The sequence below is a fragment of the Lagenorhynchus albirostris genome, chromosome 3 (genome assembly GCF_949774975.1).
Source record: "Lagenorhynchus albirostris chromosome 3, mLagAlb1.1, whole genome shotgun sequence".
Lineage (NCBI taxonomy): Eukaryota > Metazoa > Chordata > Mammalia > Artiodactyla > Delphinidae > Lagenorhynchus > Lagenorhynchus albirostris.
Window position 1 is genome coordinate 147,257,802 of NC_083097.1, and position 14,371 is coordinate 147,272,172.

The following is a 14,371-nucleotide window of genomic DNA, read 5'->3' on the forward strand; positions in this document are numbered from 1 at the left end:
CTGATCTCCCTGTGCTATGCGGCGGCTTCGCACTAGCTATCGATTTTACATTTGGTAGTGTATATATGTCCATGTATATGGAATTTAAGAAAAAAAAAATGGTTTGGGCTTCTTGGCAGTCTGTCTAGCCTTCTCGGCCCTCCGGGATCCCCTGGAGGTGGTGGGTGAATCAGAGCAGGCGAAAGCTGCGTTTTCTTTATTAGCCTCTTATCCTTCTTGGCTTCCTCCGTTATGTCTGGGTTATCTTAGACCTTGAAGGCCTCCTCCACCAAGGTTGACAGTGGGGTTTGGGGCCCAGCCTCAAGCTTTTGTCATTTTCTCCTGATATCAAGAGTAGCCTGGGTGATAAAATGCATGGCCAGCAGTGTCCTTCCTTTTGTGGGCTCAGGGTCTGTATCGGTGTACTTCCTGAATGCCTCTGTCACCCGGCTCAGGAAGACTGCCGGGTTTTCATCTTTCTCTTGTGTGACCTCTCAGACCTTATCAAAATTTACAGCCTTCACCATGCACCTTTTCATTCCTTCTGATTGACAAGTAATTTAATGTCTCATCCTAGCCTGGCCTACACGATCTTCATAGTGTGGGTCATGTTCTGGGACTGCATCCCCACCCACCTGATAAATGTGGTGGGGTAGATTGGTGGCCAGTAGGCCATCTGCATGTTCCCTGGCCTTTTTTAGTATACCCTTCTTTTCATCCAGGGTGCAGCAGTGGGCCAGAATAACCATGATGTGCTGACAAGTAAGAGAGGATGTTCCTATAAGTTTCCCTATGCTGGGATGTATTCCTTGAGATTGAGCGTCTGTAAAGCCTACGATGTGGGCTACTTGAAGTGGCCAATATGTAATCCGTAACAGTGTCTGGGCTGCCAAGGCCTGGAGTGATGGGGGTCCTAGAGGTGCAAAAAGGAACTCCTGGAGGAATTGGAGTTGGGCACAATGGAAAATGCCAGGGAGTCAGGACCTGAGGGCCTAGAGGTGGGAGTATACCCCCAGGGGACTTTTTTTCCTTTTTTTTTTTTTTTTGGACATAGAGTAAGGTGAGAGTCTAGGGAGCAGAAGAACCCAAAACCCTTTCCTCTGTCTGTTTGGTGGCTACAGTAAAATTGGGGAGAGCCTGATGATTCCATCTGACACAGGCAACAGTGAGTTTGGACAGTGTTTCCCATGTAATTTAACATATCAAATGAACCCAATTAGTTTAGGATTTCTCTTTGGGATGCTCCAGGGGTCCCTTGAAGCACCCCAAAGTTAGCTGGAGGTCAAAAGAATTTCAATTAGAATTTGATATTTGGGAAGCCTGTCAAAAATTTTAAAAAGTTTTAAAACACCTGGTCAGACAGGATCATAGGTTGCTGTGAAACAGTACTTATTTCTTGAGCTAAGGTGGAAAATGATTTCAAAAATAAATACAGATCACGTAAAGGCACAGAAACTCACACAATCTGTTATCAAAAGCAGCATTCCAGGAAAACTTTGTTCTCTTATGAGAGAGAGACACCAAATCCAGACTTGCATCAGCCTACGCTTAATAAAATCCATTTACCTAATTAAATTTAATCCAACCTTAGAAAGTCCTGACCACATACAAAATTCTTTTTCAATTGTTCCTTTTCCACAAATCTACTGCAAATTTCTGTAGCCATATTTTGTCCCTTATTCTTTTCCCATTCAGAAATAACCAGATCTAGGACAAAATCACCTTTTTCCTTTTAACAATATATTTTCGTTCCTCATACCTTCTTTTCTGAAAACACACATCCTACTCTCCTTAAACAACCATGAACTGTCTTTTACAGTAGCATTCCTTGATTGGAATATCCCATAACCTCTAGAAACTTGTATCTTCCCAAAGCACAATTTCTTTCCTTAATGTGGTGCAAGACGTGTCTAATAAACCCAAACATTTTTAGTTTCCCTCTCACAAGAAGACAGCACTAGGTAAATTTAGACCTGTTTAGCAATTAATGTTCCAATATTTCATCTTATTTGAAATGGCCTGGAAACTCAGTGGATTCCTATCATTCAACTTAGTTTAGTTTCAAGTTACCAAAATTTGGAGGGACTATTTAGATGGACATTTCCAAAACATAATTATTCCTATAGAGTTTACCAAAAAGCTCTTATCCCAGTTATATTTACTTAAAAGTTTAACTATATCAGGTTATTCTACTTGTTGACAGATTTTATAACAGAAACAATATGCATTTATTGACTTCCAGTAACCTTAGCTACAATAAAAGTATTGATATTATACTTAATGTTAATGACTCTAAAGATAGGTCTGTATTAATTAAACCCACAGACTTAAGCTAGACAAGTTAATTTTTACATAAAGACAGAACCAGAGATCTCATAGTTTTCCCATTTGAATGTATTTTTTAAATTTTTTTTAACATCTTTATTGGGGTATAATTGCTTTACAATGGTGTGTTAGTTTCTGCTTTATAACAAAGTGAATCAGTTATACATATACATATGCTCCCATATCTCTTCCCTCTTGCATCTTCCTCCCTCCCACCCTCCCTATCCCACCCCCCCAGGCGGTTCACAAAGCACTGAGCTGATATCCCTGCGCCTATGCGGCTGCTTCCCACTAGCTATCTACCTTACGTTTGGTAGTGTATATATGTCCATGCCTCTCTCTCACTTTGTCACAGCTCACCCTTCCCCCTCCCCATATCCTCAGGTCCGTTCTCCGGTAGGTCTGTGTCTTTATTCCTGTCTTACCCCTAGGTTCTTCATGACATTTTTTTTCTTAAATTCCATATACATGTGTTACATACGGCATTTGTCTTTCTCTTTCTGACTTACTTCACTCTGTATGACAGACTCTAGGTCTATCCACCTCATTGCAAATAGCTCAATTTCATTTCTCTTTATGGCTGAGTAATATTCCATTGTATATATGGGCCACATCTTCCTTATCCATTCATCCGATGATGGGCACTTAGGTTGTTTCCATCTCCGGGCTATTGTAAATAGAGCTGCAATGAACATTTTGGTACATGACTCTTTCTGAATTATGGTTTTCTCAGGGTATATGCCCAGTAGTGGGATTGCTGGGTCATATGGTAGTTCTATTTGTAGTTTTTTAAAGAACCTCCATACTGTTCTCCATAGTGTCTGTACCAATTCACATTCCCACCAGCAGTGCAGGAGTGTTCCCTTTTCTCCACACCCTCTCCAGCATTTATTGTTTCTAGATTTTTTTGGTGATGGCCATTCTGACTGGTGTGAGATGATATCTCATTGTAGTTTTGATTTGCATTTCTCTAATGATTAATGATGTTGAGCATTCTTTCATGTGTTTGCTGGCAGTCTGTATATCTTCTTTGAAGAAATGTCTATTTAGGTCTTTTGCCCATTTTTGGATTGGGTTGTTTTTTTGTTATTGAGCTGCATGAGCTGCTTGTAAATTTTGGAAATTAATCCTTTGTCAGTTGCTTCATTTGCAAATATTTTCTCCCATTCTGAGGGTTGTCTTTTGGTCTTGTTTATGGTTTCCTTTGCTGTGCAAGAGCTTTGAAGTTTCATTAGGTCCCATTTGTTTATTTTTGTTTTTATTTCCATTTCTCTAGGAGGTGGGTCAAAAAGGATCTTGCTGTGATTTATGTCATAGAGCGTTCTGCCTATGCTTTCCTCTAAGACTTTTATAGTTTCTGACCTTACATTTAGGTCTTTAATCCATTTTGAGCTTATTTTTGTGTGTGGTGTTAGGGAGTGATCTAATCTCATGCTTTTACATGTACCTGTCAAGTTTTCCCAGCACCACTTATTGAAGAGGCTGTCCTTTCTCCACGGTACATTCCTGCCTCCTTTATCAAAGATAAGGTGTCCATATGTGCATGGGTTTATCTCTGGGCTTTCTATCCTGTTCCATTGATCTGTCTTTCTGTTTTTGTGCCAGTACCACACTGTCTTGATTACTGTAGCTTTGTAGTATAGTCTGAAGTCAGGGAGCCTGATTCCTCCAGCTCCATTTTTTGTTCTCAAGATTGCTTTGGCTATTCGGGGTCTTTTGTGTTTCCATACAAATTGTGAAATGTTTTGTTCTGTGAAAAATGCCAGTGGTAGTTTGATAGGGATTGCATTGAATCTGTAGATTGCTTTGGGTAGTAGAGTCATTTTCACAATGTTGATTCTTCCAATCCAAGAACATGGTATATCTCTCCATCTATTTGTATCATCTTTAATTTCTTTCATCAGTGTCTTATAATTTTCTGCATACAGGTCTTTTGTCTCCTTAGGTAGGTTTATTCCTAGATATTTTATTCTTTTTGTTGCACTGGTACATGGGAGTGTTTCCTGATTTCACGTTCAGATTTTTCATCATTAGTGTATAGGAATCCCAGAGATTTCTGTGCATTAATTTTGTATCCTGCAGCTTTACCAAATTCATTGATTAGCTCTAGTAGTTTTCTGGTAGCATCTTTGGGATTCTCTATGTATAGTATCATGTCATCTGCAAACAGTGACAGCTTTACTTCTTCTTTTCCGATTTGGATTCCTTTTATTTCCTTCTCTTCTCTGATTGCTGTGGCTAAAGCTTCCAAAACTATGTTGAATAAGAGTGGTGAGAGTGGGCAACCTTGTCTTGTTCCTGATCTTAGTGGAAATGCCTTCAGTTTTTCACCATTGAGGACGATGTTGGCTGTGGGTTTGTCATATATGGCCTTTATTATGTTGAGGAAAGTTCCCTCTATGCCTACTTTCTGCAGGGTTTTTATCATAAATGGGTGTTGAATTGTGTTGAAAGCTTTCTCTGCATCTATTGAGATAATCATATGGTTTGTCCCCTTCAATTTGTTAATATGGTGTATCACGTTGATTGATTTGGGTGTATTGAAGAATCCTTGCCTTCCTGGGATAAACCCCACTTGATCATGGTGTATGATCCGTTTAATGTGCTGTTGGATTCTGTTTGCTAGTATTTTGTTGAGGATTTTTGCATCTATGTTCATCAGTGATATTGGCCTGTAGTTTTCTTTCTTTGTGACATCCTTGTCTGGTTTTGGTATCAGGGTGATGGTGGCCTCGTAGAATGAGTTTGGGGAGTGTTGCTCCCTCTGCTATATTTTGGAAGAGTTTGAGAAGGATAGGTGTTAGCTCTTCTCTAAATGTTTGATAGAATTCGCCTGTGAAGCCATCTGGTCCTGGGCTTTTGTTTGTTGGAAGATTTTTAATCACAGTTTCAATTTCAGTGCTTGTGATTGGTCTGTTCATATTTTCTGTTTCTTCCTGATTCAGTCTTGGTGGGTTGTGCATTTCTAAGAATTTGTCCATTTCTTCCAGGTTGTCCATTTTATTGTCATATAGAGTTGCTTGTAGTAATCTCTCATGATCTTTTTTATTTCTGCAGTGTCAGTTGTTACTTCTCCTTTTTCATTTCTAATTCTGTTGATTTGAGTCTTCTCCCTTTTTTTCTTGATGAGTCTGGCTAATGGTTTATCAATTTTGTTTATCTTCTCAAAGAACCAGCTATTAGTTTTATTGATCTTTGCTATCGTTTCCTTCATTTCTTTTTCATTTATTTCTGATATGATTTTTATGATTTCTTTCCTTCTGCTAACTTTGGGGTTTCTTTGTTCTTCATTCTCTAATTGCTTGTGGTGCAAGGTTAGTTGTTTATTCGAGATGTTTCCTGTTTCTTAAGGTGGGCTTGTATTGCTATAAACTTCCCCGTTAGAACTGCTTTTGATGCATCCCATAGGTTTTGGGTCGTCGTGTCTCCATTGTCATTTGTTTCTAGGTATTTTTTGATTTCCTCTTTGATTTCTTCAGTGATCCCTTCGTTATTAAGTAGTGTATTGTTTAGCCTCCATGTGTTTGTATTTTTTACAGATCTTTTCCTGTAATTGATACCTAGTCTCATAGCGTTGTGGTCGGAAAAGATACTTGATACAATTTCCATTTTCTTAAATTTATCAAGGCTTGATTTGTGACCCAAGATATGATCTATCCTGGAGAATGTTCCATGACCACTTGAGAAAAATGTGTATTCTGTTGTTTTTGGATGGAGTGTCCTATAAATATCAATTAAGTCCATCTTGTTTAATGTATCATTTAAAGCTTGTGTTTCCTTATTTATTTTCATTTTGGATGATCTGTCCATGGGTGAAAGTGGGGTATTAAATTCCCCTACTATGAATGTGTTACTGTCGATTTCCCCTTTTATGGCTGTTAGTATTTGCCTTATGTATTGAGGTGCTCCTTTGTTGGGTGCATAAATATTTACAATTGTTATATCTTCTTCTTGGATCGATCCGTTGATCATTATGTAGTGTCCTTCTTTGTCTCTTGTAATAGTCTTTATTTTAAAGTCTATCTTGTCTGATGAGAATTGCTACTCCAGCTTTCTTTTGGTTTCCATTTGCATGGAATATCTTTTTCCATCCCCTTACTTTCAGTCTGTATGTGTCCCTAGGTCTGAAGTGGGTCTCTTGTAGACAGCATATATATGGGTCTTGTTTTTGTATCCATTCAGCCAATCTGTGTTTTTTGGTGGGAGCATTTAGTCCATTTACATTTAAGGTTATTATAGATATATATGTTCCTATTCCCATTTTCTAAATTGTTTTGGGTTTGTTATTGTAGGTCTTTTCCTTCTCTTGTGTTTCTTGCCTAGAGAAGTTCCTTTAGCATTTGTTGTAAAGCTGGTTTGGTGGTGCTGAACATTCTCAGCTTTTGCTTGTCTGTAAAGGTTTTAATTTCTCCATCAAATCTGAATGAGATCCTTGCTGGGTAGAGTAATCTTGGTTGCAGGTTCTTCTCCTTCCTCACTTTTAATATGTCCTGCCACTCCCTTCTGGCTTGCAGAGTTTCTGCTGAAAGATCAGCTGTTAACCTTATGGAGATTCCCTTGTGTGTTATTTTTCCCTTGCTTCTTTTAATATGGTTTCTTTGTATTTAATTTTTGACAGTTTGATTAACATGTGTCTTGGCGTATTTCTCCTTGGATTTATCCTGTATGGGACTTTCTGTGCTTCCTGGACTTGATTAACTATTTCCTTTCCCATATTAGGGAAGTTTTCAACTATAATCTCTTCAAATATTTTCTCAGTCCCTTTCTTTTTCTCTTCTTCTTCTGGAAACCCTATAATTCGAATGTTGGTGCATTTAATGTTGTCCCAGAGGTCTCTGAGACTGTCCTGAGTTTTTTTCATTCTTTTTTCTTTATTCTGCTCTGCAGTCGTTATTTCCACTATTTTATCTTCCAGGTCACTTATCCGTTTTTCTGCCTCAGTTATTCTGCTATTGATCCCATCTAGAGTATTTTTCATTTCATTTATTGTGGTGTTCATCATTGTTTGTTTCATCTTTAGTTCTTCTAGGTCCTTGTTAAATGTTTCTTGCATTTTGTCTATTCTATTTTCAAGATTTTGGATCATCTTTACTATCATTATTCTGAATTTGTTTTCAGGTAGACTGCCTATTTCCTCTTCATTTGTTAGGTCTGGTGGGTTTTTATCTTGCTCCTTCATCTGCTGTGTGTTTTTCTGTCTTCTCATTTTGCTTATCTTACTGTGTTTGGGATCTCCTTTTTGCAGGCTGCAGGTTCGTAGTTCCCGTTGTTTTTGGTGTCTGTCCCCAGTGGCTAAGGTTGATTCAGTGGGTTGTGTAGGCTTCCTGGTGGAGGGGGACTAGCGCCTGTGTTCTGGTGTATGAGGCTGGATCTTGTCTCTCTGGTAGGCAGGTCCACGTCTGGTGGTGTGTTTTGAGGTGTCTGTGGACTTATTATGATTTTAGGCAGCCTCTCTGCTAATGGGTGGGGTTGTGTTCCTTTTTTGCTAGTTGTTTGGCATAGGGTGTCTAGCACTGTACCTTGCTGGTCGTTGAGTGAAGCTGGGTGCTTGTGTTGAGATGGAGATCTCTGGGAGTTTTTCGCCATTTGATATTATGTGGAGCTGGGGGGTCTCTTGTGGACCAGTGTCCTGAAGTCGGCTCTCCCACCTCAGAGGCACAGCACTGACTCCTGGCTGCAGCACCAAGAGCCTTTCATCCACACGGCTCAGAGTAAAAAGGAGAAGTAGTAGAGAGAAAGAATTAGTAGAAGTAGGAAGGAAGGCAGGAAGAAAGAAAGGAAGGAAGGAAGAAAGAAAGAAGAAAGAAAGAAAGAAAGGAGGGAAGGAAGGAAGGAAGAAAGAAAGAAGAAAAGAGGAAACAAGGAAAGAAAGAAAGGAGGGAGGGAGGGACAGTGGGAGGAAGGAAGGACGGAAAAAAGAAAGAAGATAAAGTAAAATAAAATAAAGTTATTAAATTAAAAAATAATAAGAAACAAAAATTAAAAAAAAACAAACGGACCGATAGAACCTTAGGACAAATGGTGGAAGCAAAGCTATACAGACAAAATCTCACACAGAAGCGTACACATACACACAAAAAGAGAAAAAGGGGAAAAAATCATAAATCTTGCTCTCAAAGTCCACCTCCTCAATTTGGGATGATTCGTTGTCTAAAGGAGGGAGGGAGGGAGGGAAGGAAGGAAGGAAGGAAGGGTAAAATAAAATAAAGTTATTAAAATTAATTATTAAGAAAAATACAAAAAATAAACGGATGGATAGAACCCTAGGACAAATGGTGGAAGCAAAGCTATACAGACAAAATCTCACACAGAAGCATACACATACACACTCACAAAAAGAGGAAAAGGGGAAAAAATCATAAATCTTGCTCCCAAAGTCCACCTCCTCAATTTGGGATGATTCTTTGTCTATTCATGTATTCCACAGATGCAGGGTACATCAAGTTGATTGTGGAGCTTTAATCCGCTGCTCCTGAGGCTGCTGGGAGAGATTTCCCTTTCTCTTCTTTGTTCTCACAGCTCCCAGGGTTCAGCTTTGGATTTGGCCCTGCCTCTGCGTGTAGGTCGCTGGAGGGAGTCTGTTTTTCGCTCAGACAGGACGGGGTTAAAGGAGACGCCGATTCGGGGGCTCTGGCTCACTCGGGCCAGGGGGACAGAGGGGCACAGAGTGCGGGGCGGACCTGCGTCGGCAGAGGCCGGCGTGACGTTGCACCAGCCTGAGGCGCGCCGTGCGCTCTCCCGGGGGAGTTGTCCCTGGATCTCAGGAACCTGGCAGTGGCGGGCTGCACAGGCTCCCGGGAGGTGTGGATAGTGACCTGTGCTCGCATACAGGCTTCTTGGTGGCGGCAGCAGCAGCCTTAGCGTCTCCCGCCCGTCTCTGGGGTCCGTGCTTTTAGCCGCGGCTCACGCCCATCTCTGGAGCTCCTTTAAGCAGCGCTCTTAATCCCCTCTCCTGGAGCACCAGGAAACAAAGAGGGAAGAAAAAGTCTCTTGCCTTTTCGGCAACTCCAGACCTTTTCCCGTGCTCCCTCCCGGCTATCCGTGGTGCACTAACCCCTTCAGGCTGTGTTCATGCCGCCAACCCCAGTCCTCTCCCCGCGCTCGACCGAGCCTCAGCTCCCAGCCCCGCCCGCCCCAGCGGGTGAGCAGACAAGCCTCTCGGGCTGGTGAGTGCCGGTCGGCCCTGACCCTCTGTGCGGGAATGTCTCCGCTTTGCCCTCCACATCCCTGTTGCTGTGCTCTCCTCCGCGGCGCCGAAGCTGCCCCCCTCCGCCACCCAAAGTCTGTGCCCGCAAAGTGGCTTCCTAGTGTGTGGAAACCTTTCCTCCTTCACAGCTCCCTCCCACTGGTGCAGGTCCCGTCCCTATTCTTTTGTCTCTGATTATTCTTTTTTCTTTTGCCCTACCCAGGTACGTGGGGAGTTTCTTGCCTTTTGGGAGGTCTGAGGTCTTCTGCCAGCATTCAGTAGATGTTCTGTAGGAGTTGTTCATGTGTAGATGTATTTCTGATGTATCTGTGGGGAGGAAGGTGATCTCCGTGTCTTACTCTTCCGCCATCTTCCCCTCGTCCCCCTATTTTTTTAATTTTTTAAAAATTTGTATTGGAGTATAGTTGATTCACAATGCTGTGTTAGTTTCAGGTGTACAACAAAGTGAATCAGTTATACATATATTGGGAAAAGTATACATATATTACGGAAAAACCCAACATTTTGGCCAACCCAATATAAATATATCCATTCTTTTTCAGATTCTTTTCCCATATAGGTTATTACAGAATATTGAGTAGAGTTCCCTGTGCTATACAGTAGATCCTGTTGTTTATCTATTTTATATATAGTATTGTGTATATGTTACTCCCAATCTCCTAATTTATCACTTCCCTTCAGGTTTCCCCTTTGGTAACCATAAATTTGATTTCTAGATCTGTGAGTCTGTTTCTGTTTTGTAAGTAAGTTCATTTGTATCATTTTTTTTTGTGGATTCCACATATAAGTGGTATCATGTGATATTTGTCTTTCTCTGACTTACTTCACTCAGTATGATAATCTCTAGGTCCATCCATGTTGCTGCAAATGGCATTATTTCATTCTTTTTTATGGCTGAGTAATATTCTGTCGTGTATATATGTACCACATCTTCTTCATCCATTCCTCTGTCGATGGACATTTAGGTTGCTTCCATGTCTTGGCTGTTGTAAATAGTGGTGCATTGGGGTGCATGTATCTTTTTGAATTACAGTTTTCTCTGGATATATGCCCATGAGTGGGCTTGCTGGATCATATGGTAGTTCTATATTTAGTTTTTTAAGGAACCTCCATACTGTTCTCCATAATGGTTGTACCAATTTACATTCCCACCCCACTTGAATTTAAAAGACCTCTTTTTTTTTTCTCTTCTCAATTTGGGGGGCTACAGATAGATCAGGTAGTTCCTGAGAGCCCAGGCAGAATAGTTACATTGCAGAAGCAGAGGAGAGAAATGCAAACTCCTTGAGTTCAGATAGAATAGTTACATTGCAAAGGCAGAGGAGAAAGATGCAAGCTCCTCTCCCCGCCCCACCCCCACTGCCTGTTTTTCTTTAAAATCCCAGTAAGTAGCCCAAGGCTGGAGTCTTGGGTGATGTGGGCTGTGTTTGTATTTCAAGGCTTAAGTGCTCCACTGTGCCCACAATGTCGGCGGAGACTTGCAGGAGCTATTGGACAGACAAAACTACATAAAACAAAGATACCAATGACAAAAACTTAAAGACACGAACAAGAAGTTTTCAGGATAAAGGGGACCGGAGTGCAGGTATAAGGATCAAGGGAGAGATAAAGGGAGGAGGGACAGAAAAGACTGAAAAAGAGAGAGACAGCAGGAAAATAAAGGTGAGAATATCAGGACAATAGGACTTCCAGCCACTACACAGTATGAGGTTTGAGCCTCTATCACTCTCATAAATCTCCCTGCAGAGAGTGCCCGCTGGACCAGGATTTGCACGGTGTGAGACGAGCCTCTCCCGCCTCTGCTTGTCACCTGTCAAGGTGAGCCATTGCCGGCCAGAGGGAGCATGGTCTCACAAGCTGAGAGGAGTGATGCTGTAGCTGCCTGACGTCCACGCGGAAGGATAGGCCAGAAGTAGGAGAGGACAGAGAGAGGAGAGGTAGAGAGCTATCAGGAGAGGGAAAGGGACAAGGGAGAGGGGGAAAGCATTGCCTGAATGAGGGTACTGAGGCCCCCGGGGGCCAGGAAGGCAGACTTACCAAACATGGTGATGCTGAAACAAGACGTTCAGGTGGCCACTTGTCACCCATGGGGAAGCTGCATTCGGTGGTCCCAGGGGTGCCCAGGTCCCCTCCCGGGAAGGGGACAGCTGCCCCACATTGGGTGCCATAAATCTGTTACCAACCAGGGTTCTTGGCCTCCTTAATCAATAGATATTGATAAGAGGCTAGACAGGAAATTCAGGCAAGGCTTTTCCCTTCCCAGGGAAGGGGGCGTGGGCATGAGCTGGTTCCTTATATGGGGTGAGGGTAGGGGTGTGTCCAAGGACCAGCCTGGAGGGGTGGCTTAGGTGGTGTGCCCAGCCCTTTGGTGGTGCTGTGTGGAGGGGGCATGCATAGTACCCTGCTTTTGCTCCCAGCTCTTCAGAAATGAGAGTTGGGTTCTTCTGGCCTCTTTGTATCCCATTGCGCATAACTTGCCCCATCTGTGCATGCATGCAGTTGTTTTTAGTCCCTTGTAGTTTCTTTGTGTTCTGTTGCTCGAAGAGACATTTGCCCAGGTGCAAGCACTGCAGCAAAGGGTCCCAGGTCCCATCCTGTCTCATGTTCAGTATTTTTGTCCAGATTTTCTAATCGTCCTCAGTGTCAGGAGTGATCAGGATGACCTAGTCTGCCATCACTGGAATTGAAAGTTCTCTGTTTCATTTTTAACTAAAGACATACTTGTTAATCAGACCTAGTGAACACCCATGGTAGCACAGTGCGTTAATATACATCCATTCTATAGCCCCCAGATCCCTACTGCTCCCTTTATGGCATGAGAAGCCCAGACTGCGTATCTTGGTGTTGCAGCGTGCTGGATTCTGGGTGTTTAGGGGTCAGCTAAGGTCTTACTCCCTGCCCTCATGAAGCCTGCAGTCTGCCCTTTCCTTCCTAAAGTCTCCAACCTTTGTGAGCAAGTATTCCCATTTGATTTTGTCTCTGTTCTCCTCGGCCCATCTCTTGGATTGCTACACTCATGATTTCAACTGTCCTTCCTCTGAGTAAACTCTTTCCCAGCCTTCGTACTGCTCGCGGGGCAGTAAAGGTCAGCCTGAGCCTGGAATGCCGGTCTGGCCCTGTCCTTTTCTCAGCCTCATGGCCCATAAACCATTCACTCTCAACTATAGCCCAGTCTCTGAATGCATGTGTTTTGGCACATACGAGTTTGTCCTCCTAGACTCGGCATCACCTCCACTGGGAAGCCTTCCCTGATTCTCCCAGGCTACATCAGCCTGAACTAACACTCTGCTTCACCAGGTCTGTTTCCCCAGGAGGACAAGCATTTTGAAGCCAGTGTCAATGTCTTATTCATTTCAGCGTCTCTAACACTTGGTGTTTAAGAGGTGTCAATTAATGTGGAAGGATCTCATGGGAAATCTCATGGGAACTTGGGAAAAGTGCCACGCATCCCCTAATGCACTGTCTTTTCCACCAGTCGAATGAACCTTTTTCCCTGGGAACCTCAGTCAATTTCTACTCCTTAATGGGAGGCATGCCAGCTGCTTATCCGCCTGCATCCCCTCAGACACATCGAGTTCACAGACCTTTGGGACACTGTGACAGTGGACTGCCACCTGCTGGTGAGAAGGTTTCTTGGACAGTGACAGGAAAGTTTCTAGGCCAGTGACAACTCAGGGCTACAGACAGAGGAGGGGTTCTTAAGGCATTCCACAAACAATATAAACCCCTTCTCAGAATAGTATTTTCAAATGCACAGTATAAAGCACATAGATTACAAGTGAAACCAGTCATAATGAAATAGAGGTGTCAAAATATTAGAAAATATATATACTGTGTGATATATGTCATATGTATTATATTTGTATCTCATTAAATAACAAGATCTAGTAGTAGGTCCAATAACTACTATAATTAAATGATGAACGAAAATGATAATTGAAGATGTCTGCAACAGCTGTAACGTGAGATGCAGTCTCTGTGATTTCTACTGCTGACATAGTCACAAGTACTGCTAATAATATTAGAGTTTGTTGCCTATACCCATAAGGAAAGGAAATGCTGTGTTTCAGTTAGAGGTTAGTGAAACTAAAGACCAAATATTTCCCATCCAGGTACAAAGATACCCTGAATTCTACCCATGGATCCCTTGTGTGTGTTTGAGGGGGTGTCCATGGACTCCAGGTTAAGAACCCCTGAATGAGGTTTTAGAGGCATGGCTGACACTTTTTGGGGGGCTGCATTGGGTCTTTGCTGTGCGCAGGCTTTCTCCAGTTGCGGTGAGCGGGGGCTGCTCTTCGTTGCGGTGCGCGGGATTCTCATTGCGGTGGCTACTCTTGTTGCGGAGCACAGGCCCTAGGCATGCGGGCTTCAGTTGTTGTGGCACGTGGGCTCAGCAGTTGTGGCTCGTGGGCTCTAGAGCGCAGGCTCAGTAGTTGTGGCTCGTGGTCTAGAGTGCAGGCTCAGAAGTTGTGGCACACAGGCTTAGTTGCTCCGCGGCATGTGGGATCTTCCAGGACCAGGGCTCGAACCCGTGTCCCCTGCACTGGCAGGCGGATTCTTAACCACTGTGCCACTAGGGAAGCCCATGGCTGACACTTTTGAACATGGCAGAGATGCTGGTGGTTAAGTGTGTGTGACTCTTGCTAAATGTAATGGGTGCACTTGGCAGGAGAGGAGCTGTGGAGGAGACAGTGAAGTTCAAACTTTGAAGCCATAGGCACTTTATCAGCACTTACCAGTGCTCTGAGCTTTCGCCTGACTCTCCCCTTACCCAGCATGTTTCCTTGTCTATAAAACGAGAATGACAATGTCTTCCTCGTGGGTTGTTGAAAGGATTCAATAAGTTAACATGTAAAAACT

General features: G+C 42.8%; 1 long non-coding RNA gene across 1 annotated transcript in view; it reads left to right on the forward strand.

Moving 5' to 3' along the window:
- Positions 1 to 14,371, forward strand: part of LOC132517284 (uncharacterized) — a 70,841-nt gene that overhangs the window by 35,919 nt on the left and 20,551 nt on the right. The window lies entirely within an intron of this gene.